General features: G+C 40.9%; 1 protein-coding gene across 2 annotated transcripts in view; it reads left to right on the plus strand.

Moving 5' to 3' along the window:
• Positions 1-710: 710 nt before the first annotated feature.
• The window catches only part of LOC106610249 (monocarboxylate transporter 4), a 32,959-nt gene continuing 6,016 nt past the window's right edge, over positions 711-27,653 (plus strand). The window contains exon 1 of one of the 2 annotated variants that reach the window (XM_014209497.3): positions 711-796. The gene's annotated coding sequence lies outside the window, so the exon portion shown is untranslated. Of the gene's footprint in view, positions 797-14,050; positions 14,140-27,653 lie in introns of those variants that run through there. The other variant, XM_014209504.3, reaches the window with a different exon arrangement.

Genomic DNA, 27,653 nt, shown 5'->3' on the forward strand with positions numbered 1-27,653 from the left:
GGCTGGTGCCACCCCGGGCCCTGAAGAGACAGTGTGGCTGTCTATAGACACCCTGGCTGAGTGGAGGAGACACATTTGGGGCCCCACGGCACCTAACTCCAGGGGGACCCTCAACCCCCCCAAAAAATTATAATAATAATACTTTTTTAGGGAAAACTGTTTTTTGTTTTTGTTTTAGGAAAACAGCAAACTTCCTGCATTTCAACACATTTTGCCATGGGCCAAGAGAAAAATGTGCAATTTTATAATGCTATTCTACACATTTTGCCATGAAGCTGCAGTTTTAAAGCTAATTTCCTCCAATTCTACACATTTTGTCATGGGACAAAATTGCAGTTTTAAAGGGATACTTCGAGACACTGCAGCCCTTTCTGTACTTCTCCAGAGTCAGATACACTCATGGATACCATGTTTATGTCTGCGCCCAGTATGAATGAAGTTAGAGTTAGTTTCGCAAGCCAATGCTAACTAGCGTTAGCGCAATGCCTGAAAGTCTATGGGATTTTAGTAGCATGCTAGCAGCACTACATCACTGGTCATAACATAATGCGGTGATTACACAACATTTAGCTACCTCCGACACATGGGTATCATACCAACATATAACCCACAGACATGGACCTTAATGAAAATCAAATATGACTTGGCCACCCCAAAGTGGACAAATATGTGAAAAAGGAGGGCTTTAGGACCGAGCCCTCTTACGCAAGTTTCCTAGATCATTCCCTAAAATAAAAACGCGCATGAGAAGGAGGCGTGAACGCATGGTCCAGACCAGAAGACAAAGAATCCTCAGGTAAGAACAATCCTGATCATTAGGCAACTGCTAAACATTGGCATGATTGAAGTTCCATACCCGTTGATAATTTTGTATGACAGGTGTCATTTAAAACACCGATTGCTGAAGTCCGTTTTTTCGATAAGTTGTGACTTGTGGTGGTTCTTGCAGCCTCATTCAGTGGTGTTTATTATAAAGCTTCATTATAAGAGCTTTGATACAAAATCATCACTTCATATCTCAGTACTTTGTTGAAGCAGCTTTGCCAGCGATTACAGCCTCGAGTCTTCTTGGGTATGACGCTACAATCTTGGCACAAGTGTATTTGGGGAGTTTCTCCCATTCTTCTCTGCAGATCCTCTCAAGCTCTGTCAGGTTGGATGGTGAGTGCCACTGTACATCTATTTTCAGGTCTCTCCAGAGATGTTCGATCAGGTTCAAGTCCGGGCTCTGGCTGGACCACTCAAGGACATTCAGAGACTTGTCCCGAAGCCACCACTCCGTTGTCTTGGCTGTGTGCTTAGGGTCGTTGTTCTGTTGGAAGGTGAACCTTCGCCACAGTCTGAGAACCTGCTCCAGAGCGCACAGGACTTCATTAAGGATCTCTTTCTACTTAGCGCCGTTCATCTTTCCCGCGATCCTGTCTAGTCTCCCTGTCCCTGCCGCTGAAGAACATCCCCACAGCATGATGCTGCCACCACCATGCTTCACCGTAGGTATGGTGCCAGGTTTCCTCCAGATGTGATGCTTAGCATTCAGGCCAAAGAGTTCAATCTTGGTTTCATCAGACCAGAGAATCGTGTTTCTCATGGTCTGAGAGTCCTTTAGGTGCCATTTGGCAAACTCCAAGCGGGCTGTCATGTGCCTTTTACTGAGGAGTGGCTTCCGTCTGGCCACTCTACCATAAAGGCCTGATTGGTGGAGTGCTGCAGAGGTGGTTGACCTTCTGGAAGTTTCTCCCATCTCCACAGAGGAACTCTGGACCTCTGTCAGAGTGACCATCAGGTTTTTGGTCACCTCCCTGACCAAGGCCCTTCTCCCCTGATTGCTCAGTTTGGCAGGGCGGCCATCTCTAGGAAGAGTCTTGGTGGTTCCAAATAGAGGTCGACCGATTATGATTTTTCAACGCCGATGCCGATTATTGGAGGACCCCCCAAAAAAAAATGGTACAGATTAATCGGCCGATTTTTAAATGATAATAATAAAATATATATAAATAAATAAATAATAAAAATAAATGTTTTTGCATTTTTTTTATTTTTTATTTGTAATAATGACAATTACAACAATACTGAATGAACACTTATTTTAACTTAATATAATACATAAATACTATCAATTTAGCCTCAAATAAATAATGAAACATGTTCAATTTGGTTTAAATAATGCAAAAACAAAGTGTTGGAGAAGAAAGTAAAAGTGCAATATGTGCCATGTAAAAAAGCTAACGTTTAAGTTCCTAGCTGGTGGTTCCTTTTAACATGAGTCTTCAATATTCCCAGGTAAGAAGTTTTAGGTTGTAGTTATTATAGGACTATTTCTCTCTATATGATTTGTATTTCATATACCTTTCACTATTGGATGTTCTTATAGGCACTTTAGTATTGCCAGTGTAACAGTATAGCTTCCGTCCCTCTCCTCGCTCCTACCTGGGCTCGAACCAGGAACACATCGACAACAGCCACCCTCAAAGCAGCGTTACCCATATAGAGCAAGGGGAACAACCACTCCCAAGTCTCAGCGAGTGACGTTTGAAACGCTATTAGTGCGCACCCCGCTAACTAGCTAGCCATTTCACATCGGTTACACCAGCCTAATCGCGGGGGTTGATAGGCTTGAAGTCATAAACAGCGCAATGCTTGAAGAATTGCGAAGAGCTGCTGGCAAACGCACGAAGGTGCTGTTTGAATTAATGCTTACGAGCCTGCTGCTGCCTTCCACTGCTCAGTCAGACTGCTCTATCAAATATCAAATCATAGACTTAATTATAATATAATAACACATAGAAATACGAGCCTTTGGTCATTAATATGGTCGAATCCGGAAACTATCATTTCGAAAACGAAACGTTTATTATTTCAGTGAAATACGGAACCGTTCCGTATTTTATTTAACGGGTGGCATCCCTAAGTCTAAATATTCCTGTTACATTGCACAACCTTCAATGTTATGTCATAATTATGTACAATTCTGGCAAATGAATTACTGCCTTTGTTAGGAATAAATGGACTTCACAGTTCGCAATGAGCCAGGCGGCCCAAACTGCTGTATATACCCTGACTGCTTGTATGGAACACAAGAGAAGGGACATAGTTATAAGAAATTAATGTTAGCAGGCAATATTAACTAAATATGCAGGTTTAAAAATATATACTTGTGTATTGATTTTAAAGAAAGGCATTGATGTTTATGGTTAGGTACATTGGTGCAACTACAGTGCTTTTTTTGCAAATGCGCATGTTAAATACAATTTATATTTTTTTAAATGCATGAAATGTATGCATTCACTACTGTAAGTCGCTCTGGATAAGAGCGTCTGCTAAATGACTAAAATGTAAAATGTAAATATCGATATTGCATTATTTTTCTCTGTAGGCCTATGTCAGGCATTTTTAATGCCCCTATGGTATTTTTTGCACAACTGTAGCTGTGTAGCCTAAAGACCCGACGTTGAATTGCTTTGGATTGATTCAATGTCAGTCATAACTGAGCGTTTGGATCAAGTAAATTTCATCTCACAACCTCTACAAGCCAGAATGTTGAATAAAAGTGTATCATTACAATTAAATGTAACGTACTTTATCGTTTGTTCATGTGGTTGGTCCTTTTTCAGGTAGGAATGTGAGACAATATATCAACAGGAAAGTATAATTACATAAACTTTTCAAAGGGCTGGTAATGTGTCCAGATTTCTATCACCTGAAGCATGCAGAGCTCGGCAAGTATGCATGGGTCTCCTGCATGTATTTTCATCTTGTGCCATGCTTCAGGTGATAGAAATATGAACTCACAAGCAGCGCTTTGAAAAAGTGATGTAATTATACTTTCCTGTGGATATATTGTCTCACATTCCTACCTGCAAAAGGACCAACCACACCACCAACCATTGAAGTAAGTTCAAATATAATTGCATTCAACATAATGGCTTGTATAGGTAGTGAGAGGAAACTTTAATAATCCAAACGCGCATGTATGCCTAACGTAGAATTCAATGTAATTCAACGTAGGGTCTTCAGACTAGTAGATATGACGAGTTTTAGTAGCCTAGCAGGTTGTTGTGATAGGAAGATGTGTTCTGGTGAAGTTCCATATCTTAAACTGATGGTATTTAACATATTACGGGAGGATGTTTATCAATGATTTTTATATATACACTAAATGACTGACGGGAGCGCTGTTTTAAAAACACCGCGCCGCCATCTTGGCACGCATCCACAGTTGTAAAACATATTTTGGGAGCTATAGAAATGCATTTATTAATATCTACATTTGTTTTTGCCATGTTTTTTCTATTACAGAAATCTTAATACATACTTTTACATTATATTATGGCTGAACATGAATGTAAAATATATAAAAACATGTATAATTTTCAACAAATATTACTGTTCCCACTACAATCCTTGAAACATTTTAATTGAAATACTGTAGAATTCCATTCATTCCTATGGAGGACTGCTTCTTCTGGGGAGTGACAATATGGCTGACCGGTGGCTTCAAAGCCTCTCATTGACCAATACATAGCATCAACAATCCAGGGTTTATATAAATCATTGATGTCCATCTTATCAGTGTTTATATATAAAAGCCTATTCCTCATCTTTACATCCCTGTTAGTGCACATTTCTCTTTTGCCAAGATAATCCATCCACCTGACAGTTGTGGCATATCAAGAAGCTGATTAAACCGCATGATCATTACACAGGTTCACCATGTGCTGGGGACAAATCAAATCAAAGTTTGTCACGTGCGCCGAATACAACAGGTAGGTACAGGTACAACAGGTACAACTGTAGACCTTACAGTGAAATGCTTACTTACAGGCTCTAACCAATAGTGCAAAAAAGGTATTAGGTGAACAATGGGTAGTTAAAGAAATAAAAAGACAGGCTATATACAGTAGCGAGGCTATAAAAGTAGCGAGGCTACATATAGACACCGGTTAGTCAGGCTGATTGAGGTAGTATGTAGATATGGTTAAAGTGACTATGCATATATGATGAACAGAGAGTAGCAGTAGTGTAAAAGAGGGGGTGGTGGGTGGGACTCGCTGTCGTGTCCCACCCACTCTAAAATGGGCCGTTTTGTCACAGCACAATGCCACAGATGTTTTGAGGGGGCGTGCAATTGGCATTCTGACTGCATGAATGTCCACCAGAGCTGTTGCCAGAGAATTTAACGTTCGTTTCTCTACCATAAGTCGCCTCAATGTCATTTTAGAGAACTTGGAAGTATGTCAAACCGGCCTCACAACCACAGACATCGTGTATGGCGTTATGTGGGCGAGTGGTTTGCTGATGTCAACGTTGTTAACAAAGTGCCCCATGGTGGGGTTATGGTATTGGCAGGCGGACAACGAACACAATTGCATTTTATCGATGGAAATTTCAATGCATAGAGACACCGTGACGAGATCCTGAAGCCCATTGTCGTGCCATTGATCCGCCACCATCCCCTCATGTTTCAGCATAATGCACAGCCCCATGTCACAAAGATCTGTCCACAATTCCTTGAATCTCATGTCTCAGTTCTACCATGCCTTGCATACTCACCAGACATGTCACCCATTGAGCATGTTTAGGATTCTCTGGATCAACGTGTACGACAGCGTGTTCCAGTTCCCGACAATATCCAGCAACTTTGCACAGCCATTGTAGAGGAGTGGAACAACATTCCATAGCCCACAATCAACAGTCTGATCAACTCTATGAGAAAGATGTGTTGTACTGCATGAGGCAAATGGCGGTCACACCAGATACCGACTGGTCTTCTGATCCACGCCCCTACCTTTTGTTTTATGGCTTACTAACTGTGACCAACAGATGCACATCTGTATTCCCAGTCATGTGAAATCCATAGATTAGGGCCTAATGAATTGATTTCAATTGACTGATTTCAATATATGAACTGGAACTCAGGAAAATCTTAGAAATTGTTGCATGTTACATTTATATTTTTGTTCAGTGTAGTTGGAGGTACACTCTGCCAAAACCCATCGCCACTCAACTCCATGAGGTGTGATTTACATATTGTGGAGTTGAGAATTCTCAACTAGGCTATAGCCCATACTGTAAAGGTGAGAGTGAATTTGACAGTAATTTACAGCTAATGGTACATTACTGTATTTCATATTGCGGTACACCTACTCTAATCCTAATACAGTATCAAAGCAAGTACTGTGTAATGGCACACTGTACAATACTGTAAAATTTACTTTATTAAACTGTTAAAAAAGAGTAAATGCTACCGTAATCTGAATGGATGAATTCATAAAATTAATTGAGGGGTAGGGGTTTGTATTTCACAGTAGCTGTAACTACAGTACATGGGATTGGTGCAAGCAGGTTTACACATGACAGCATATTAATGAATTGTTGGTGTTTTATTTCACTTACAACTAGAGGCCTTAACAAAGGCTTCCAAACTGGCAGCAACAGGGCAAAACAGACCAAAAGGACACATCAATATACTCAACTATTCAAGGTTTACGACTTTCTGCCACTCCAATCTGTCCCCTATACATTTAAAAGTGATGGGGGTCTATAACCACATAGAAGTTAAGTTGGTACAGCGCTCTAACCCTAACCCACTAACGGGTGCAACAAATATAGCCTCTTACAAGGCACACCTCAATATGTTAATGAGCCTAGGAAACAACAGTACCGTGCACCCACTAGTGGTGAAAAGGTTTTTGGTGCGCCAAAAATATGGTATTGTATTCTGTAGGATGGAGAATACAGCAATTATTTCCCCACACTGTAAAAAAAGTTAGTTGTTTTTACGGTAACTTACTGGCAGCCAGTTACCTGTAAGTTACCTGGGGGAAACGGTAGTAAGTTACTGTAAATTCTAAAACTTTAGCTTAACACTACATTACTGTAAAGAAAGCACTTCTTTACAGTAATGTACTGTTAAACCAAAGCTCCTTTGGATTTTATGGTAACATACTGTACTTAAAAAAAAAAAAAAATATTCAGTAATTTGCAGGTAATTGGCTGCCAGTAAGTTACCATAAACAAAAGTGAAAAAAAAATGTAGTGCACCCATAACATTTTCCCACAATGCACCATTTACAGTATGTTGCAGTAAAAGTTTTGCAGTATTTTAATGTTGATAATACTCAATATAACCATATAAATTAGTTTTCGATTACAGTGTAAGTTGCTACTGTCATGTTGAGCACGTAGGCTGCTGTGGTGTATAATCCGCGCAGGCAACCTCTCGCTGACTTGTAGATCATAACATTGCTCAGCCTCAACAGGAAAAAGCTGTTAAACATTAGAAATAATGCATAATCTCTTTCTATCTCGTTTTATCTCCAGGGATTTGACACATTCAAATTCTGAAACAAGATTGATGGTTTCAGCCTTTAGTCTGTTCTCTCAGAAAGACATTTGGACCAATGTGACTCCCATGCTATTTCATGGGAAGTATGAAGAAGACCTGATAGCAAAGATAAGTCAGTGACATTTGAGGCAAAAATAAATAAATACTATATATTTGTTGAGTAAACAAGTCACAAAATAATGCTGATTAAGCAATTGGTGAATATACAGTGGGGGAAAAAAGTATTTAGTCAGCCACCAATTGTGCAAGTTCTCCCACTTAAAAAGATGAGAGAGGCCTGTAATTTTCGTCATAGGTACACGTCAACTATGACAGACAAAATTAGAAAGAAAAATCCAGAAAATCACATTGTAGGATTTTTTTAATGAATTTATTTGCAAATTATGGTGGAAAATAAGTATTTGGTCACCTACAAACAAGCAAGATTTCTGGCTCTCACAGACCTGTAACTTCTTCTTTAAGAGGCTCCTCTGTCCTCCACTTGTTACCTGTATTAATGGCACCTGTTTGAACTTGTTATCAGTATAAAAGACACCTGTCCACAACCTCAAACAGTCACACTCCAAACTCCACTATGGCCAAGACCAAAGAGCTGTCAAAGGACACCAGAAACAAAATTGTAGACCTGCACCAGGCTGGGAAGACTGAATCTGCAATAGGTAAGCAGCTTGGTTTGAAGAAATCAACTGTGGGAGCAATTATTAGGAAATGGAAGACATACAAGACCACTGATAATCTCCCTCGATCTGGGGCTCCACGCAAGATCTCACCCGTGGGGTCAAAATGATCACAAGAACGGTGAGCAAAAATCCCAGAACCACACGGGGGGACCTAGTGAATGACCTGCAGAGAGCTGGGACCAAAGTAACAAAGCCTACCATCAGTAACACACTATGCCACCAGGGACTCAAATCCTGCAGTGCTAGACGTGTCCCCCTGCTTAAGCCAGTACATGTCCAGGCCCGTCTGAAGTTTGCTAGAGAGCATTTGGATGATCCAGAAGAGGATTGGGAGAATGTCATATGGTCAGATGAAACCAAAATATAACTTTTTGGTAAAATCTCAACTCATCGTGTTTGGAGGACAAAGAATGCTGAGTTGCATCCAAAGAACACCATACCTACTGTGAAGCATGGGGGTGGAAACATCATGCTTTGGGGCTGTTTTTCTGCAAAAGGACCAGGACGACTGATCCGTGTAAAGGAAAGAATGAATGGGGCCATGTATTGTGAGATTTTGAGTGAAAACCCCCTTCCATCAGCAAGGGCATTGAAGATGAAATGTGGCTGGGTCTTTCAGCATGACAATGATCCCAAACACACCGCCCGGGCAATGAAGGAGTGGCTTCGTAAGAAGCATTTCAAGGTCCTGGAGTGGCCTAGCCAGTCTCCAGATCTCAACCCCATAGAAAATCTTTGGAGGGAGTTGAAAGTCCGTGTTGCCCAGCGACAGCCCCAAAACATCACTGCTCTAGAGGAGATCTGCATGGAGGAATGGGCCAAAATACCAGCAACAGTGTGTGAAAACCTTGTGAAGACTTACAGAAAACGTTTGACCTGTGTCATTGCCAACAAAGGGTATATAACAAAGTATTGAAAAACTTTTGTTATTGACCAAATACTTATTTTCCACCATAATTTGCAAATAAATTCATTAAAAATCCTACAATGTGATTTTCTGGATTTTTTTTTCTCATTTTGTCTGTCATTGTTGACGTGTACCTATGATGAAAATTACAGGCCTCTCTCATCTTTTTAAGTGGGAGAACTTGCACAATTGGTGGCTGACTAAATACTTTTTTCCCCCACTGTGTGTATGTATGTATATATGTATATATATATATATATATATATATATATATATATATTATATATTTCACCAATTGCTTAATCAGCATTATTTTGTGACTTGTTTACTCAACAAACTCTGCTCGAAGTTAGCTGAATTTGAAGCAGCTTGTTGAGTAAAATTACAAATTAATGTTTGCTCAAAACCATGCCCAGCATTATCATATTTCCCAGAATGCTCTATTGCAGGCAGATTTTCTTTTTTTTCTCAATTGTTTGTTTCAATACCTGTGTTTTTGCATGTTCGTTGATTTAATCTTATGCTACACAAACATAAATAACACATTTTTTCTAAACTCATCCAATCTGTTATTAGTTGTTGCGCCTGATACGGAGATGGCAGTCCCAGTTAATAAGATTTAGGTAGCTCAATAATCAATTTTCCCCACCCTGGCAGTCTTTCTCAATGCCGATTGCGGGTGATTTTTAAAATGTCATATTGTTGAATATCCTCACTGACTGTATTCCAATAGGAATTACACATCACTTTGCAAGCCAGTGTAATGTCACTTCCAGGCTTGATGTGGCTTGTACACAGGAGTTTCAGACCACTCTGTTAGGGTGTAATGAGGCCCTCAAAGAAAGGCCTTATGTTATGTATTGTCATAGTTTAATTTTAATGATAACATATTCACTTGGTGAAGGCCCTGGCCTAAGAACCATTGAATAAAACAACCATGTCTCTGTCGCTAACAAATAAAGTAATTTATTTATTACAGTAACTACAGTTCACTCGAAAGGCAAGGCATCCTGGGAAATATTAAAATAAGGTTGAATTGTATGGTCACTCAACCGAAAGTTGGTTCAGCTATATGTCCAATTGTTGCGCAAACTCCTATTGCACATATAAACAATCCTATTGTGTTTGGTTGTCTTACAATTGTATGTTAAATCAAATGCAATACTATTTTGTTGAGCAAGCTCACAATCCTATTGCAGCTTGTTGCTTTGATATTTTAAAGCTAGAATCCTTGGGTGCTACATCCATTTTTGGAGTTAAAGATGAATGATATATCCATTGATTCTTGACGAATATACAGTGCCTTGCAAAAGTATTCATCCCCCTTGGCATTTTTACTATTTTGTTGCATTACAACCTGTAATTTAAAGGTTTTTGTATTTGGATTTCATGTAATGGACATACACAAAATAGTTCAAATTGGTGAAGTGAAAATGTGTATTCACCCCCTTTTGCTTTGAAGCCCCTAAATAAGATCTGGTGCAACCAATTACCTTCAGAAGTCACATAATTAGTTAGATTGCACACAGATGGACTTTAGTGTCACATGATCTTAGTATATATACACCTGTTCTGAAAGGCCCCAGAGTCTGCAGCACCACTAAGCAAGGGGCACCACTAAGCAAGGGGCACCACTAAGCAAGGGGCACCACTAAGCAAGGGGCACCACTAAGCAAGGGGCACCACTAAGCAAGGGGCACCACTAAGCAAGGGGCACCACTAAGCAAGGGGCACCACTAAGCAAGGGGCACCACTAAGCAAGGGGCACCATGAAGACCAAGGACCTCTACAAATAGGTCAGGGACAAAGTTGTGGTGAAGTGTAGATCAGGGTTGGGTTAATAAACAATATCATGAACATCCCACAGAGCACCATTTTAAATCCATTATTAAAAAATGGAAAGAATATGGCACCACAAAAAACCTGCCAAGAGAGGGCCGCCCACCAAAACTCACGGACCAGGCAAGGAGGGCATTAATCAGAGAGGCAACAAAGAGGCCAAAGGTAACCCTGAAGGAGCTGCAAAACTCCAATCTCCGCTGTGGAGCATCTGTCCTTAGCACCACTTTAAGCCGTAGACTCCACAGACCTGGGCTTTATGGAAGTGTGGCCTCAAAAAAGACATTGCTTAAAGAAAAAAATAAGCAAACACATTTGGTGTTCACCAAAAGGCATGTGGGAGACTCTCCAAACATGGAAGAAGGTACTCTGGTCAGATGAGACTAAAATTGAGCTTGGTGAAATCCCAACAGGAGGAATAGTTATGCACGTTCAAGTTCAGTTTTTTTGTCTTATTTCTTGTTTGATTCACCCAAGAAAATATTTTTGCATCTTCAAAGTGGTAGGCATGTTTAAATCAAATGATACAAACCTTCAAAAAAATCTATTTTAATTCCAGGTTGTAAGGCAAAAAAATTAGGAAAAATGCCAAGGGTGTGAATACTTTCACAAGCCACTATCTTATAATTGCCTCAAGCTTACTTCAACTGTCGTACCCATCAGAACCCAATATATAAGCTTGTTTTACCCCAATGTTTGTAAACAATGTATAGCCTCAACATGGCTTAAACTATCATTTTGATTTCATGGATGGTCCGTCCTTGCATCCATAGCTCTGTTTTATACATTTGAGAGTGGTTACATTTCTCCAGGCCCATCCCTCGTCTTTTTATCAAAACAGAGGCGTCGTGTCTGCAGTGTTATTGTTTCAAGTAAGGATTCCAGCTTTAAGTTTAATCAACACATTTTTTACAGTGTACAGAACATGCAGTGCATTTGGAAAGTATTCAGACCCCTTGACTTTTTTCCACATTTTGTTATGTTACAGCCTAATTCTAAAATTGATGAAATAGTTTTTTCCCCCCCATCAATCTACACACAATACCCCATAATGACAAAGTAAAAACTGGTTTTTAGAAATGTTACCAGTGTTTTAATTTTTATAAATTTGCTATCACGGACCCTATACACAGTACTTGAGTGTCCTTGGGTATGACTCTACAAGCTGTATCACAACCGGCTGTGATTGAGTCCCATAGGGCAGTGCACAATTGGCCCAGCGTCATCTGGGTTTGGCCGGTGTAGGCCGTCATTGTCATTAAGAATTTGTTCTTTACTGACTTGCCTAGTTAAAAATTTTAAAAAAGCTTGACACGCCAGTATTTGGAGTTTCTCCCATTATTCTCTGCAGATCCTTCTCAAACTCTGTTAGGTTGGATGGGGAGCGTCGCTGCACAGCTATTTTCAGGTCTCAACAGACCTGTTAAATCGAGTTCGTCTGGGCTCTGGATGGGCCACTCGAAGACATTCAGACACTCAAGGACATCCACTCTACCAAAAAGGCCTGATGGGTGGAGTGCTGCAGAGATGGGAGAACCTTCCAGAAGGACCACCATCTCTACAGAGGAACTCTGGAGCTCTGTCAGAGTGACCATCAGGGATTTGGTCACCTCCCTGACCACGGCCCTTCTCCCCTGATTGCTCAGTTTGGCAAGGCGGCCAGCTCTAGGGATTTGATTTGAATTTTTTTATTTTACCTTTTATTTAACTAGGCAAGTCAGTTAAGAACAAATGCGTATTTACAATGACAGCCTAGGAACAGTGGGTCGACTGCCTTGTTCAGGGGCAGAACAACAGATTTTTACCTTGTGAGCTCGGGGATTCGATTTAGCAACCTTTCGGTTACTGGCCCAATGTTCTAACCACTAGGCTACCTCCGGCCCAAGAGGAAGAGTCATGGTTGTTCCAAACTTCTTCCATTTAGGAATGATGTAGGCCACTGTGTTCTTGGACCTTCAATGCTGCAGAAATGTTTTGGTACCAATTCCCCAGATCTGTGCCTCGACAAAATCCTGTCTCAGAGCTCTCCGGACAATTCCTTCGACCTCGTGGCTTGGTTTTTGCACTGTTAACTGTGGAACGTTGTGTGCTGTTCCAAATCATGTCCAATCAATTGAATTTACCACAGGTGGAATCCAATAAGGTTGTAGAAACATCTTAAGGATGATCAATGGAAACAGGATGCACCTGAGGTTAATTTCGAGTCTCATAGCAAAGGGTCTGAATACTTCAGTTTTTTAGTTTTTTTTTTAATTTGCACTGTTTTCACTTTGTCATTATGTGGTATTGTGTGTAGATTGACGGATAAAATAATTGAATCCATTTTAGAATAAGGCTGTAACGTAACAAAATGTGGAAAAAGGCAAGGGAAAACTTTCTAAATTAAATATATATATATATATATTCTGAGATGTCCAGGTGTGCCTACATTATTCAGTCCAATGTAAACAAGAAGGACTAGAACAGTATTTATAACAACAGGTGACAGCGATTATGGTGTTTTGTGTGCTTGGTCATCCAAGACATGAATGGAATACTCTTAACTTACAGCACAATGTAATGATTAACTACTGGTTTAGGATTCAGGGTTCAACAGGATGTTCACTGCTTTGGCAGGAAACTTCTTCCTGAAGCCAAGAGAGACAGTAATGCCACATGGATACGGTTGGCTGGTACTAGTTGGCTTCTGTAAGCCCTGATGATAAAATAACAGGTCCCAAGGCTTGTCCTGTGCCAGACCCATACTGTTTGCTATAGTGTTGGTGTAGAGTGGGAACAAATCTAGCCTGTGACGCAACCTGGCTGGTCCCCTGGGTCTTTAGCCCTGAATGTTATGAACAGACATCAGTACCCTGTCATAGCCAATCAGTGGTTTACAAGGATCAGTGCCACAGGTGTGCGAGAGAATGTGTGTTTGCAAATGTGGTGTATGTCAGTTTGGCCTGGCAGAAGTCCTAGCAGGAAAGCATTCGATCTTGATGCAGTGGGATGTCCAATCCCAAACTGACACAGCCTTCTAGGCAATGTGAGCAACACGGTAACAGTGCACCCCTCTTCGTTAAAGGTCTGAATGTTTCCCGCCTGTACAGCATTGCCTGTTATCCACAGAGAAAGTGATCCTAGTAATCGTGCATGTGTCCTGGGATGGGAAATGTCAATCTTATTTTAGGAGAGCTGATAGTGGGGTGCTGGCTGAATGCTGCATGGAGCACGAGGGGTTGGGATACCCGGTTATAGAGGTGGGGCTAGGGGAGAAGTGTATGTTTGCCTGTTGGTTGGGAGCCAGGCGGCTACACGAGACACTGGAGTAGTTCATACAGCAGACGCGCACCTCACATCCCATTCAGAGAGTTACAGCTGCATCAAGGGTAGGTGCTTTGCTACAGATTCAATGCTGTGGAATCTGTTTACTTTGATAATTTTTAAAAATGCATTTATTGATCAGTGTCGCTAGATTATCAACAATATTCAAGTTGTATTTATGCTGTCACTTGCTGGCAAACAAAGGCTTTCTGAATGTGTAGATGGCTTTTTAGTGGCAAAATATAATTTTGGACTGTCACTTTTTTTCTCCAGATCTTGTTGTAGATAAAGAGTTGTTAATGCCAGTTACCTGAGAACTGTTCTGTACTGCATGTGAATATGACGTTGTCGTATAACAAGCCTATCTGCATGCTAAAGGCCATTCTGATAAAAGCATCTGACAAATTCTGGTGTCATGTTAGTACTCAACAGTTCAGTATTGTGTATATATTCAGTGTGGAAGTACCCACTCTTTCAAATGTGACATATGCATATTTAGTCTTTGCGCTACCAAGTCTCTATCAAGTCTCTGACAAAGGTCTATTGACCAAAACCACTAAATGCATTGTGGGGCATACAAGGATACCTGTGCTGGATTTACTTTTTCACACTCAAGTCTAAAGTGTCCCAGGAAGGCTTGGCTGCGCCACGGGGAATATGTATATGGAAGCCCATTCCTGCAAAAATAAAATGCATATCCAGTGCATTCGGAAAGTATTCAGACTCCTTGATTTATTTATTTATTTTCTTTGTTTTCACATTTTGTTACATTACAGCCTTATTCTAAAATGGATTTAAAAAAAATAATATATATATATATATATATATATATATATATATATATATATATATATATATATAATCTACACACAATACCCCATAATGACTAAGTGAAAATATTTTATTTTTGTGCAAATTTTATACCAAAAAACCCAGATGCATTATTTACATAAGTATTCAGACCCTTTGCTATGAGACTCGAAATTGAGCTCAGGTGCATCCTGTTTCCATTGATCATCCTTGATGTGTTTTTACAACTTGCTTGGAGTCCACTGTGGTAAATTCAATTGATTTAGACAGGTGTGTTCCTTTCCATGTAAGTTCCCACAGTTGACAGTGCATGTCCAAGCAAAAACCAAGCCATGAGGTCGAAGGAATTGTCCATAGAGCTCTGAGACAGGATTGTGTCGAGGCACAGATCTGGGGAAGGGTACCAAAACATTTCTGCAGCATTGAAGGTCCCCAAGAACACAGTGGCCTCCATCATTCTTAAATGGAAGAAGTTTGGAACAACCAAGATTCTTCCTAGAGCTGGCCACCCGGCCAAACTGAATAATCGGGGGAGAAAGGCCTTGATCAAAGAGGTGACCAAAAACCCGTTGGTCACTCTGGCAGAGTTCCTCTGTGGAGATGGGAGAACCTTCCAGAAATACAACCATCTCTGCAGCACTCCACTAATCAGGCCTTTATGCTAGAGTGGCCAGATGGAAGCCACTCCCTCAGTAAAAGGCACATGACCGCTCGCTTGGAGTTTGCCAAAACGCACCTTAAGGACTCTCGGACAATGAGAAACAAGATTTTCTGGTCAGATGAAACCAAGATTGAAATCTTTGGCCTGAATGCCAAGCGTCACATCTGGAGGAAACCTGGCACCATCCCTACAGTGAAGCATGGTGGTGATGATGTTTTTTTTTATTAGCAGCAGGGACTGGGAGACTAGTCAGGATCAAGGAAAGATGAATGGAGCAAAGTACAGAGCTCCTTGATGAGAACCTGCTGCAGAGCGTTCAAGACCTCAGACTGGGGTTAGGTTCACCTTCCAACAGGACAACAACCCTAAGAACACAGCCAAGACAATGCAGGAGTGGCTTTGTGACAAGGCTCAATGTCCTTGTGGCCCAGCCAGAGCCCAGACTTGAACCGATCAAACATCTTTGGAGAGACCTAAAAATGTCTGCATCGATGCTCCCCATCCAACCTGACCGAGCTTGAGGATCTACAGAGAAGAATGGGAGAAACTCCCCAAATACAAGTGTGACAAGCTTATAGCGTCATACCCAAGATGACTTGAGGCTGTAATCACGCAAAGTACTGAGTAAAGGGTCTGAATACTTATGTAAATGTGATATTTCTGTTTTTATTTTAATAAATTAGCAAAAATTAAGAAACTTTTGCATTGTCTTTTATGGGGCATTGTGTGTAGATTGAGGGGGGGAACAATTGATTACATTTTAGAGTAAGGCTGTAATGTAACAATGTGGAAAAAGTGAAGGGGTCTGAATACTTTCCAAATTCACTGTAGAACATACATATAGGTTATGTTTCTTCATTTGTAGCATTGTGTGGCAATTTCCATCTATCCACATTGCGATGCATAATTTTAATGTTATTTTACCTTTTTTATTTTACTAGGCAAGTCAGTTAAGAACACATTTTTATTTTCAATGACTGCCTAGGAACAGTGGGTTAACTGCCTTGTTCAGGGGCAGAACTACAGATGTTTACCATGTCAGCTCAGGGATTCGATCTTGCAACGTTTCAGTTACTAGTCCAACGCTCTAACCACTAGGCTACCTGTTGCCCCAATGGCGCATAATGGGACCCATGTTGTCCAAAAAATTATACTTTTCAATAGGGCTGGGCAATATGGCCAAAATCTCATATCCCGATAATGATATCCTGTTAGGGCTAGGGGGCAGTATTTACACGGCCGGATAAAAAACGTACCCGATTTAATCTGGTTATTACTACTGCCCAGAAACTAGAATATGCATATAATTATTGGCTTTGGATAGAAAACACCCTAAAGTTTCTAAAAGTGTTTGAATGGTGTCTGTGAGTATAACAGAACTCATATGGCAGGCAAAAACCTGAGAAGATTCTGTACAGGAAGTGCCCTCTCTGACCATTCCTTGAGCTTCTTGACTCTTTTTATTGAAAACTTATGATCTTTGCTGTAACGTGACACTTCCTACGGCTCCCATAGGCTCTCAGAACCCGGGAAAAAGCTGAATGATGTCGAGGCAGCCCCTGGCTGAAAAACTTCAGCGCGTTTGGATAGTGGTCGGTCAGAATACTATGAGACTGAGGCGCGTGCACGAGGGGATCCCATGTTTTTATTTTCTCTCTCTTTGTACTAAAACACAGATTCCCGGTCGGAATATTATCGCTTTTTTACGAGAAATGGCATAAAAATTGATTTTAAACAGCGGTTGACATGTTTCAAAGTACGGTAATGGAATATTTAGATTTTTTTTGTCACGAAATACGTCGTGCGCGTCACCCTTCTTTACACTTCGGATAGTGTCTTGAACGCACGAACAAAACAGAGGATATTTGAACATAACTATGGATTATTTTGAACCAAACCAACATTTGTTATTGAAGTAGAAGTCCTGGGAGTGCATTCTGACGAAGAACAGCAAAGGTAATAACATTTTTCTTATAGTAAATCTGACTTTGGTGAGGGCTAAACTTGGTGGGTGTCTAAATAGCTAGCCCTGTGATGCCGGGCTATCTACTTAGAATATTGCAAAATGTGCTTTCACCGAAAAGCGATTTTAAAATCGGACATAGCGAGTGCATAGAGGAGTTCTGTATCTATAATTCTTAAAATAATTGTTATGTTTCTTGTGAACGTTTATCGTGAGTAATTTAGTAAATTCACCGGAAGTTTGCGGGGGGGTATGCTAGTTCTGAATATCACATGCTAATGTAAAAAGCTGGTTTTTGATATAAATATGAACTTGATTGAACAAAACATGCATGTATTGTATAACATAATGTCCTAGGTGTGTCATCTGTTGAAGATCATCAAAGGTTAGTGCTGCATTTAGCTGTGGTTTGGGTTTATGTGACATTATATGCTAGCTTGAAAAATGGGTGTCTGATTATTTCTGGCTGGGTACTCTGCTGACATAATCTAATGTTTTGCTTTCGTTGTAAAGCCTTTTTGAGATCGGACAGTGTGGTTAGATAAAGGAGAGTCTTGTCTTTAAAATGGTGTAAAAGAGTCATATGTTTGAGAAATTGAAGTAATAGCATTTGTAAGGTATTTGAATAACGCGCCACAGGATTCCACTGGCTGTTACTTAGGTGGGACGATTTCATCCCACCGACCCTAGAGAAGTTAAATAGCACGTTTTCTGTCAATTCAATTAAAAAATTGTTTATATAAAATGACCACATGTAAAGGCCTATTTTTTACTACATTTTGAATTATACTCAACAAATAAAAGGTACTCACTCATATTTGATTATGTCTCCTTATATTTATAACCGTTGTGCAAATTTTCAATTTAGCATGTAACAAAATCTAAAAAAGGTAAATAGAAAACACTTCAACTATAGTTGCAAACAAAATAAATATAGGCCTAAAATATATACAGTTGACCTTTACACACACCTTAGCCAAATACATTTAAAGTCAGTTTTTCACAATTCCTGACATTTAATCCCATTAAAAATTCCATGTTAGGTCAGTTAGGATCACCACTTTTATTTCAAAAATGTGAAATGTCAGAATAATAGTAGAGTGATTTTATTTCAGCTTTTATTTCTTTCATCACATTCCCAGTGGGTCGGAAGTTTACATACACTCAATTAGTATTTGGTAGCATTGCCTTTAAATTCTTTAACTTGGGTCAAACGTTTCGGGTAGCCATCCACAAGCTTCCCACAGTAAGTTGGGTGAATTTTGACTCATTCCTCCTGACAGAGCTGGTCTGAGTAAGGTTCGTTCGCACACGCTTTTTCAGTTCTGCTCACATATTTTCTATAGGATTGTGGTCAGGGCTTTGTGATGGCCACTCCAATACCTTGACTTTGTTGCCCTTAAGACATTTTGCCACAACTTTGGATGTATGCTTGGGGTCATTGTCCATTTGGAAGACCCATTTGAGACCAAGCTTTAACTTCCTGACTGATGTCTTGAGATGTTGCTTCAATATATCCACATAATTTTCCTCCCTCATGATGCCATCTATTTTTTGAGGTGCACCAGACCCTCCTGCAGCAAAGCACCCCCACAGCATGATGCTGCCACCCCCGTGCTTCACGGTTGGGATGGAGTTCTTCAGCTTGCAAGCCTCCCCCTTTTTCCTCCAACCATAACGATGGTCATTATGGCTGAACAGTTCTATTTTTGTTTCATCAGACCAGAGGACATTTCTCCAGAAAGTACCATCTTTGTCCCCATGTGCAGTTGCAAACCGTAGTCTGGCTTTTTTATGGCTGTTTTAGAGCAGTGGCTTCTTCCTTGCTGAGCGGCCTTTCAGGTTATGTCGATATAGGACTTGTTTTACTGTGGACATAGATACTTTTGTATCTGTTTAATCCAGCATCTTCACAAGGTCCTTTGCTGTTGTTCTGGGATTGATTTGCACTTTTCGCACCAAAGTACGTTCATCTATAGGAGACAGAACGCGTCTCCTTCCTGAGCGGTATAATGGCTGCGTGGTCCTATGGTGTTTATACTTGCTTACTATTGTTTGCACAGATGAACATGGTACCTTCAGGCATTTGGAAATTGCTCCCAAGGATGAAGCTATGACTTTATTTATTTTTTCCAAGCTGTTTAAAGGCATGTAAACTTCTGACCCACTGGAATTGTGATTAAGTGAAATAATCTGTCTAAATAATTGTTGGAAAAATTACACACAGATGTCCTAGCCGTCTTAACAAAACTATAGTTTGTTAACAAGAAATTTGTGGAGTGGTTGAAAAATGAGTTTTTATGACTCCAACCTAAGTGTATGTAAACTTCCGACTTCAACTGTATATATTTTTTGGGGCTTGCCTTTTTTGCATGTTATTTTGGCATTAATACATGTCACATATCAATTTGGTACGTTGGGTCAAGTGTTAGCACCAACTCACAAAACCCCTGTTCCTCGACCGTGTAAATTGGTGCCATGTCTTTGCTGATGTAAGTTGAAACAGCAGCTGTTAGCTCCATCCATCTTCATGATTCTTTGCTATATGGTGTGCCGCGGGCAAAAGCCTCTTGCAACTTCCGAGTCGGATGTTGGTTTTGAGCACTCAACTGTACTTTTTGTGCTCTGTCATGTTCACTCTCCTCCGTGTGTTTGTTTGTTGCAAATTTTGTGTGGAAGAATGCAAAGCTTCGTTCCAATTGACAAAAAATATTGTCCGTGAAGAGTGATTTGCGACACAACGAAATAAACGATAATGTTTTTCTATCGTTTCATATTATGCTCTATCGTCACACGATATATATCGTCATATCACCCAGCCCTACTTTTCAATCATCTGTCCATAGAACATTCTTCCAAGAGTCTTGATCATCCAGGTGCTTCCAGATTATTTTTTGGCAAACTTGAATCAACTTTTTGGATGAGATGGGTCAGATTATGTCTGGCGAAACCCAAACACCGCATTCCACAGTAAGAACCTCAGATTAACGGTCAAGTATGGTGGTTTGGGTTTTCTTTGCTGCCTCAGGACCTGGACGACTTTCCTTAGTTGGCCCCTTCTATTATCAGGCAAATGTACAAGGCAGTGTATACTGAATTGTCTCGTTGAGCCAACACTCCTACAGTATAACTGTGACCGATTGGCTCAAATTGGTCTCATGTAACAAAATCTGAAATTGTGTTTTTACATTCTCTGCTTTTATCCAGAGCTAAAACATGGCATCATACACTGAATTTTGAGGCACAATGGGAAAGTAATTCTGTTGACAAACTTGTAATCTCACTGTTAAGAAAATGGCCTTTTGAATGTTTTTGTACTACTACTGGAGAGCTCTCCTTTGTCTACACCCATTCAGCGTTGCTCACACCCTCTTAAGCCAGCCCCACCCATCTCTTTGCATTTTTCAAGAGTGTAATATGGTTTGGTTGCATTTTTCAATAGTGATAAGGTGTCCAACCAAATGCATCTTTTGACCAACGGGTAAAATGTGTTCATTGTGTAGATACTCCTCTAAGAAAACCAATGGTCCAAACCGCATGTCTCTATCATAATCAAAAAGTTATTGGAGTTTTTACCCTTGTAGGATGGTCAAAATTAGGGCGAATAAATCAATGGAGGACAAAAGTTTTTAAAAAATCTGGAAAATAGCATTGCGTCAGCTAGGCCGGATGCTGTGAGAATTAAGGCAAACTGACAGGCTCACCGTTTGAACTCGTCATCTTTCTTCTCAAATCAGGAGGACATAAAACAATAGAAGTAAGATGCATATCAATTTTGAGACATGACGTAGTATTTTAGAATACGCATTTCATATTGCGAAATTCCTGTTATTTTTAGACGTTTCCTCACACCCATATTTGTTTATTTATTTTCCCTTTTGTACTTGTTACAACACTGTACCGTCGTGGCCAAAAGTTTTGAGAATGACACATTAATTTCCACAAAGTTTGCTGCTTCAGTGTCTTTAGATATTTTTGTCAGATGTTACTATGGAATACTGAAGTATAATTACAAGCATTTCATAAGTGTCAAAGGCTTTTATTGACAATTACATGAAGTTGATGCAGAGTCAATATTTGCAGTGGTGACACTTCTTTTTCAAGAACTCTGCAATCTGCCCTGGCATGCTGTCAATTAACTTCTGGGCCACATCCTGACTGATGGCAGCCCATTCTTGCATAATCAATGCTTGGAGTTTGTCAGAATTTGTGGGTTTTTGTTTGTCCACCTGCCTCTTGAGGACTGACCACAAGATCTCAATGGGGTTAAGGTCTGGGGAGTTTCCTGGCCATGGACGCAAAATATCTATGTTTTGTTCCCCGAGCCATTTAGTTATCACTTTTGCCTTATGGCAAGGTGCTCCATCATGTTGGAAAAGGCATTGTTTGTCACCAAACTGTTCCTGGATGGTTGGGAGAAGTTGCTCTCGGAGAATGTGTTGGTACCATTCTTTATTCATGGCTGTGTTCTTAGGCAAAATTGTGAGTGAGCCCACTCCCTTGGCTGAGAAGCAACCCCACACATGAATGTTCTCAGGATGCTTTACTGTTGGCATGACACAGGACTGATGGTAGCGCTCACCTTGTCTTCTCCGGACAAGCTTTTTTCCGGATGCCCCAAACAATCGGAAAGGGGATTCATCAGAGAAAATGACTTTACCCCAGTCCTCAGCAGTCCAATCCCTGTACCTTTTGCAGAATATCAGTCTGTCCCTGATGTTTTTCCTGGAGAGAAGTGGCTTCTTTGCTGCCCTTCTTGACACCAGGCCATCCTCAAAAGTCTTTGCCTCACTGTGCGTGCAGATGTACTCACACCTGCCTGCTGCCATTCCTGAGCAAGCTCTGTACTGGTGGTTCCCCGATCCCGCAGCTGAATCCTGGCGCTTGCTGGGTTTTCTTGGGCGCCCTGAAGCCTTCTTCACAACAATTGTTATATGGTTGTTCCACTGGATATCATAAGGTGAATGCACCAATTTGTAAGTTGCTCTGGATAAGAGCGTCTGCTAAATGACGTAAATGTAATTGAACCGCTCTCCTTGAAGTTCTTGATGATCTGATAAATGGTTGATTTAGGTGCAATCTTACTGGCAGCAATATCGTTGCCTGTGAAGCCCTTTTTGTGTAAAGCAATGATGACGGCACATGTTTCCTTGCAGGCAACCATGGTTGACAGAGGAAGAACAATGACTCCAAGCACCACCGTCCTTGAAGCTTCCAGTCTGTTATTCAAACTCAATCAGCATGACAGAGTGATCTCCAGCCTTGTACTCGTCAACACTCCCACCTGTGTAAACGAGATAATCACTGACATGATGTCAACTGGTCCTTCTGTGGCAGGGCTGAAATGCAGTGGAAATGTTTTTGGGGATTCAGTTCATTTGCATGGCAAATAGGGACTTTGCAATTCATCTGATCACTCTTCATAACATTCTGGAGTATATGCAAATTGCCATCATACAAACTGAGGCAGCAGACTTGGTGAAAATTAATATTTGTGTCATTCTCAACTTTTGGCAACAACTGTACATAGCCATAATGACATTTGAAATGTCTCTTCCTTTGAAACCTTTTGTGTGATGTTTACTGTTCATTTCTGATTTGTTTATTTGCTTTGGCAATGTAAACATGTTTCCCTTGCCAATAAAGCCCTTTGGGGGAGAGATGCATTTTTGTAAAAAAAAATATATAATCACAGAAAACACTACCCCACGCCGCTTTCACCACTGTAGTGTTGATTCTTTCTTCCAGAGCTGACACACACACTCACACTCAAAATGCTCTGTGACCACCCGCCAATGTGGCTGGTAAGAACATTACACCAACCATTGCCAAAATGTACCAGCATTTGTGGCTGGCGTTAATTTCCCATCCTGCTTGTAAGGCTGGTAGGTAAGATTGTATGATAGGATGTTGTGGTTCTGGAGGAGAGATGCAACACCTTTTATCATACGCGACTGACCAGGGCCCGGTTTCCCCTAAGTTCATCGTTACATCTCCAAGCTGTATACCAAATCCATTGTTATTAATGTTGCACTTAAATGCTTGCAATGTCACGCCTGCCTCAGACCACTCGTAGAACAGCTAAGTGTGTCGTTAGATGCTTTGTTTGCCGTACCGCATCAGTTTATACCCAGAAGATCTCCACTAAACATATAATCGCATGGTTGATCCCTCTATGACCGCTGATAACTTCAGAACAATGTTCACTACAAATAAAAAGTTGCCAATGTCTTTGCAATTGACACAAACCAGCGACGTAGGCTGAATATTATTCAAACTGACTTCATTAACATATAAACAGTATAGTCCTATGTCAATCACTTTGAAATGCATTTCATATTCAATTAATTGAGTTCTATTTTGCTACTTGTAGGCTACTGTCTGTAATTTGTATCAATATATTTCATGATGTGTAACCTAACGTGCACAATGTTGTGCCACATCTGTGATTTGCCTCCTTGGGAATGATCCTGGCCTCCTCAAAGTTTATCCCCCTCGGCAGGTAATAACCTAAAATATGAAACAGTCATACCCCTCGGCTACTCTTCCTGAGTTCGTTACAGCCTCCTTATATAAGAGACCGCTGTTGGCTACTGGGACAGTTCACCAACTACGTCTCTGAGAGAGTTCAGTGTGTCAAATCGGAAGGCCTGTTTTCCGGACCTCTGGCAGTCTCTATGGGGGTGCCACAGGGTTCAATTCTCGGGCCGACTCTTTTCTCTGTACATATCAATAATGTCGCTCTTGCTGCTGGTGATTCTCTGATCCACCTCTACGCAGACGATACCATTCTGTATACTTCTGGCTCTTCTTTGGACACTGTGCTAACAAACCTCCAAACGAGCTTCAACGCCATACAACACTCCTTCCGTGGCCTCCAACTTCTTTTAAATGCTAGTAAAATTAAGTGCATGCTCTTCAACCGATTTGCTGCCCGCACCCTCCCGCCCAACTAGCATCACTACTCTGGACGGTTCTGACTTAGAATATGTGGACAACTACATATACCTAGGTGTCTGGTTAGACTGTAAACTCTCCTTCCAGACACACATTAAGCATCTCCAATCCAAAAGTAAATCTAGAATCAGCTTCCTATTTCGCAACAAAGCTTCCTTCACTCATGCTGCCAAACATACCCTCGTAAAACTGACTATCCTACCGAGCCTTGACTTCGGCGACCTCATTTACAAAATACAGTGGGGGGGAAAAAGGTATTTGATCCTTTGCTGAATTTGTACGTTTGCCCATTTACAAAGAAATGATCAGTCTATAATTTTAGTAGTAGGTTTATTTGAACAGTGAGAGACAGAATAACAACAAAAAAAATCCAGAAAAACGCATGTCAAAAATGTTATAAAATGATTTGCATTTTAATGAGGGAAATTAGTATTTGACCCCTCTGGAAAACATGACTTAGTACTTGTTGGCAAAACCCTTGTTGGCAATCACAGAGGTCAGACGTTTCTTGTAGTTGGCCACCAGGTTTGCACACATCTCAGGAGGGATTTTGTCCCACTCCTCTTTGCAGATCTTCTCCAAGTCATTAAGGTTTCGAGGCTGACGTTTGGCAACTCGAACCTTCAGCTCCCTCCACAGATTTTCTATGGGATTAAGGTCTGGAGACTGGCTAGGCCACTCCAGGACCTTAATGTGCTTCTTCTTGAGCCACTCCTTTGTTGCCTTGGCCGTGTGTTTTGGGTCATTCTCATGCTGGAATACCCATCCACGACCCATTTTTCAATGCCCTGGCTGAGGGAAGGAGGTTCTCACCCAAGATTTGACGGTACATGGCCCCGTCCATCGTCCCTTTTGATGCGGTGAAGTTGTCCTGTCCCCTTAGCAGAAAAACACCCCCAAAGCATAATGTTTCCACCTCCATGTTTGACGGTGGAGATGGTGTTCTTGGGGTCATAGGCAGCATTCCTCCTCTAAACACGGCGAGTTGAGTTGATGTCAAAGAGCTCCATTTTGGTCTCATCTGACCACAACACTTTCACCAGTTGTCCTCTGAGTCATTCAGATGTTCATTGGCAAACTTCAGACGGGCATGTATATGTATTCTTGAGCAGGGGGACCTTGCGGGCGCTGCAGGATTTCAGTCCTTCACAGCGTAGTGTGTTACCAATTGTTTTCTTGGTGACTATGGTCCCTGCTGCCTTGAGATCATTGACAAGATCCTCCCGTGTAGTTCTGGGCTGATTCCTCACCGTTCTCATGATCATTGCAACTCCACGAGGTGAGATCTTGCATGGAGCCCCAGGCCGAGGGAGATTGACAGTTCTTTTGTGTTTCTTCTATTTGCGAATAATCGCACCAAATGTTGTCACCTTCTCACCAAGCTGCTTGGCGATGGTCTTGTAGCCCATTCCAGCCTTGTGTAGGTCTACAATCTGGCCATGGTGGAGAGTTTGGAATCTGATTGCTTCTGTGGACAGGTGTCTTTTTTTCAGGTAACAAGCTGCGGTTAGGAGCACTCCCTTTAAGAGTGTGCTCCTAATCTCAGCTCGTTACCTGTATAAAAGACACCTGGTAGCCAGAAATCTTTCTGATTGAGATGGGGTCAAATACTTACTTCCCTCATTTAAAATGCAAATCAATTTATAACATTTTTGCCATTAATTTTTCTGGATATTTTTGTTGTTCTGTCTCTCACTGTTCAAATAAACCTACCATTTAAAATTATAGACTGATCCTTTCTTTGTCAGTGGGCAAACGTACAAAATCAGCAGGGGATCAAATACTTTTTTCCCCCACTGTAGCCTCCAACACTCTACTCAGCAAATTGGATGCAGTCTATCACAGTGCCATCCGTTTTGTCACCAAAGCCCCATATACTACCTACCACTGCGACCTGTATGCTCTCGTTGGCTGGCCCTCACTACATATTCGTCGCCAAACCCACTAGCTCCAGGTCATCTATAAGTCTTTGCTAGGTAAAGCCCCGCCTTATCTCAGCTCACTAGTCACCATAGCAACACCCACCCGTAGCACGCGCTCCAGCACGTATATTTCACTGGTCATCCCAAAGCCAACACTTCCTTTGGCCACCTTTCCTTCCAGTTCTCTGCTGCCAATAACTGGAACGAATTGCAAAAATCTCTGAAGCTGGAGACTTATCTCCCTCTCTGACTTTAAACATCAGTTGTCAGAGCAGCTTACCGATGGCTGTGTACAGGTACAGTGAATCTATAAATAGCCCATCCAACTACCTCATCCCAATATTGTTACTTATCCACTTGCACTTTTGTACCCCAGTGTCTCTACTTGCACATCTATCACTCCAGTGTTAATGCTAAATTGTAATAATTTTGCCTATTTATTGTCTACATTTGCACACAAGGGAACTTAAATATTTTTCTTTTGCGTTATTGACTGTACGTTTGTTTATAACTCTGTCGCTTTGCTTTCTTGGCCAGGTCGCAGTTGTAAATGAGAACTTTAGTTAAATAAAGGTGAAATAATAAAATAAAAAGCAACTTCCTGGACAATCACAGATATTGTGTAATACCTTGACTACAAACTTTTTCTGTACTAAATAAATAAATGAGAGCTCGGAGGGCCAATAGACACTGAAGGAGTATATGACCGATAGCCTAACTGCAGATCTGAATTTTCCCAGAAGTGTCAAATTGACGTAAGTCATTTGATGTGATTTTTTTTTTTTCTGTGGAGGACGCTGCTGTGTGTCTTTTTCTGCAGGGTGTGAGTGCTGGAACAGGATGTCTCCTTGTTTTGATTTACTGTTATAGTTCTTCATTGGTTTCAGCTCATCCAGGAACACACAGAGAAAGACCCTTCTCCCTCTTCTGTCCCCCCCTTTCAAATTGAGTCTTCAGCCACCCAAATGGCACCATTTGAATAACAATGGAACTAGCCTTGGACCCGGCAGCAAATGGCCTTGATCAATGGAAACCCTTCTACTTTGCACAACAACCAGATGTTGCAGAGTGTAGACCCTGGAAAACATGGGACCAGACTGCTACAATAATAAGACTTTGAACCTCACTGAAAACCTTACATTCTCTTTCCCAAAGGACACAGAGTGCCAAATCTTACATTTCCTCCTCTTTGGCACTCTGAGTGTCCTTTTGAGAATGTCTGTCTGATATTGTGTTACTATGCTATGTCTTTCACTATGTTTTGTG

This window comes from Salmo salar, chromosome 01 (assembly GCF_965601325.2).
Source record: "Salmo salar chromosome 01, fSalSal1, whole genome shotgun sequence".
Lineage (NCBI taxonomy): Eukaryota > Metazoa > Chordata > Actinopteri > Salmoniformes > Salmonidae > Salmo > Salmo salar.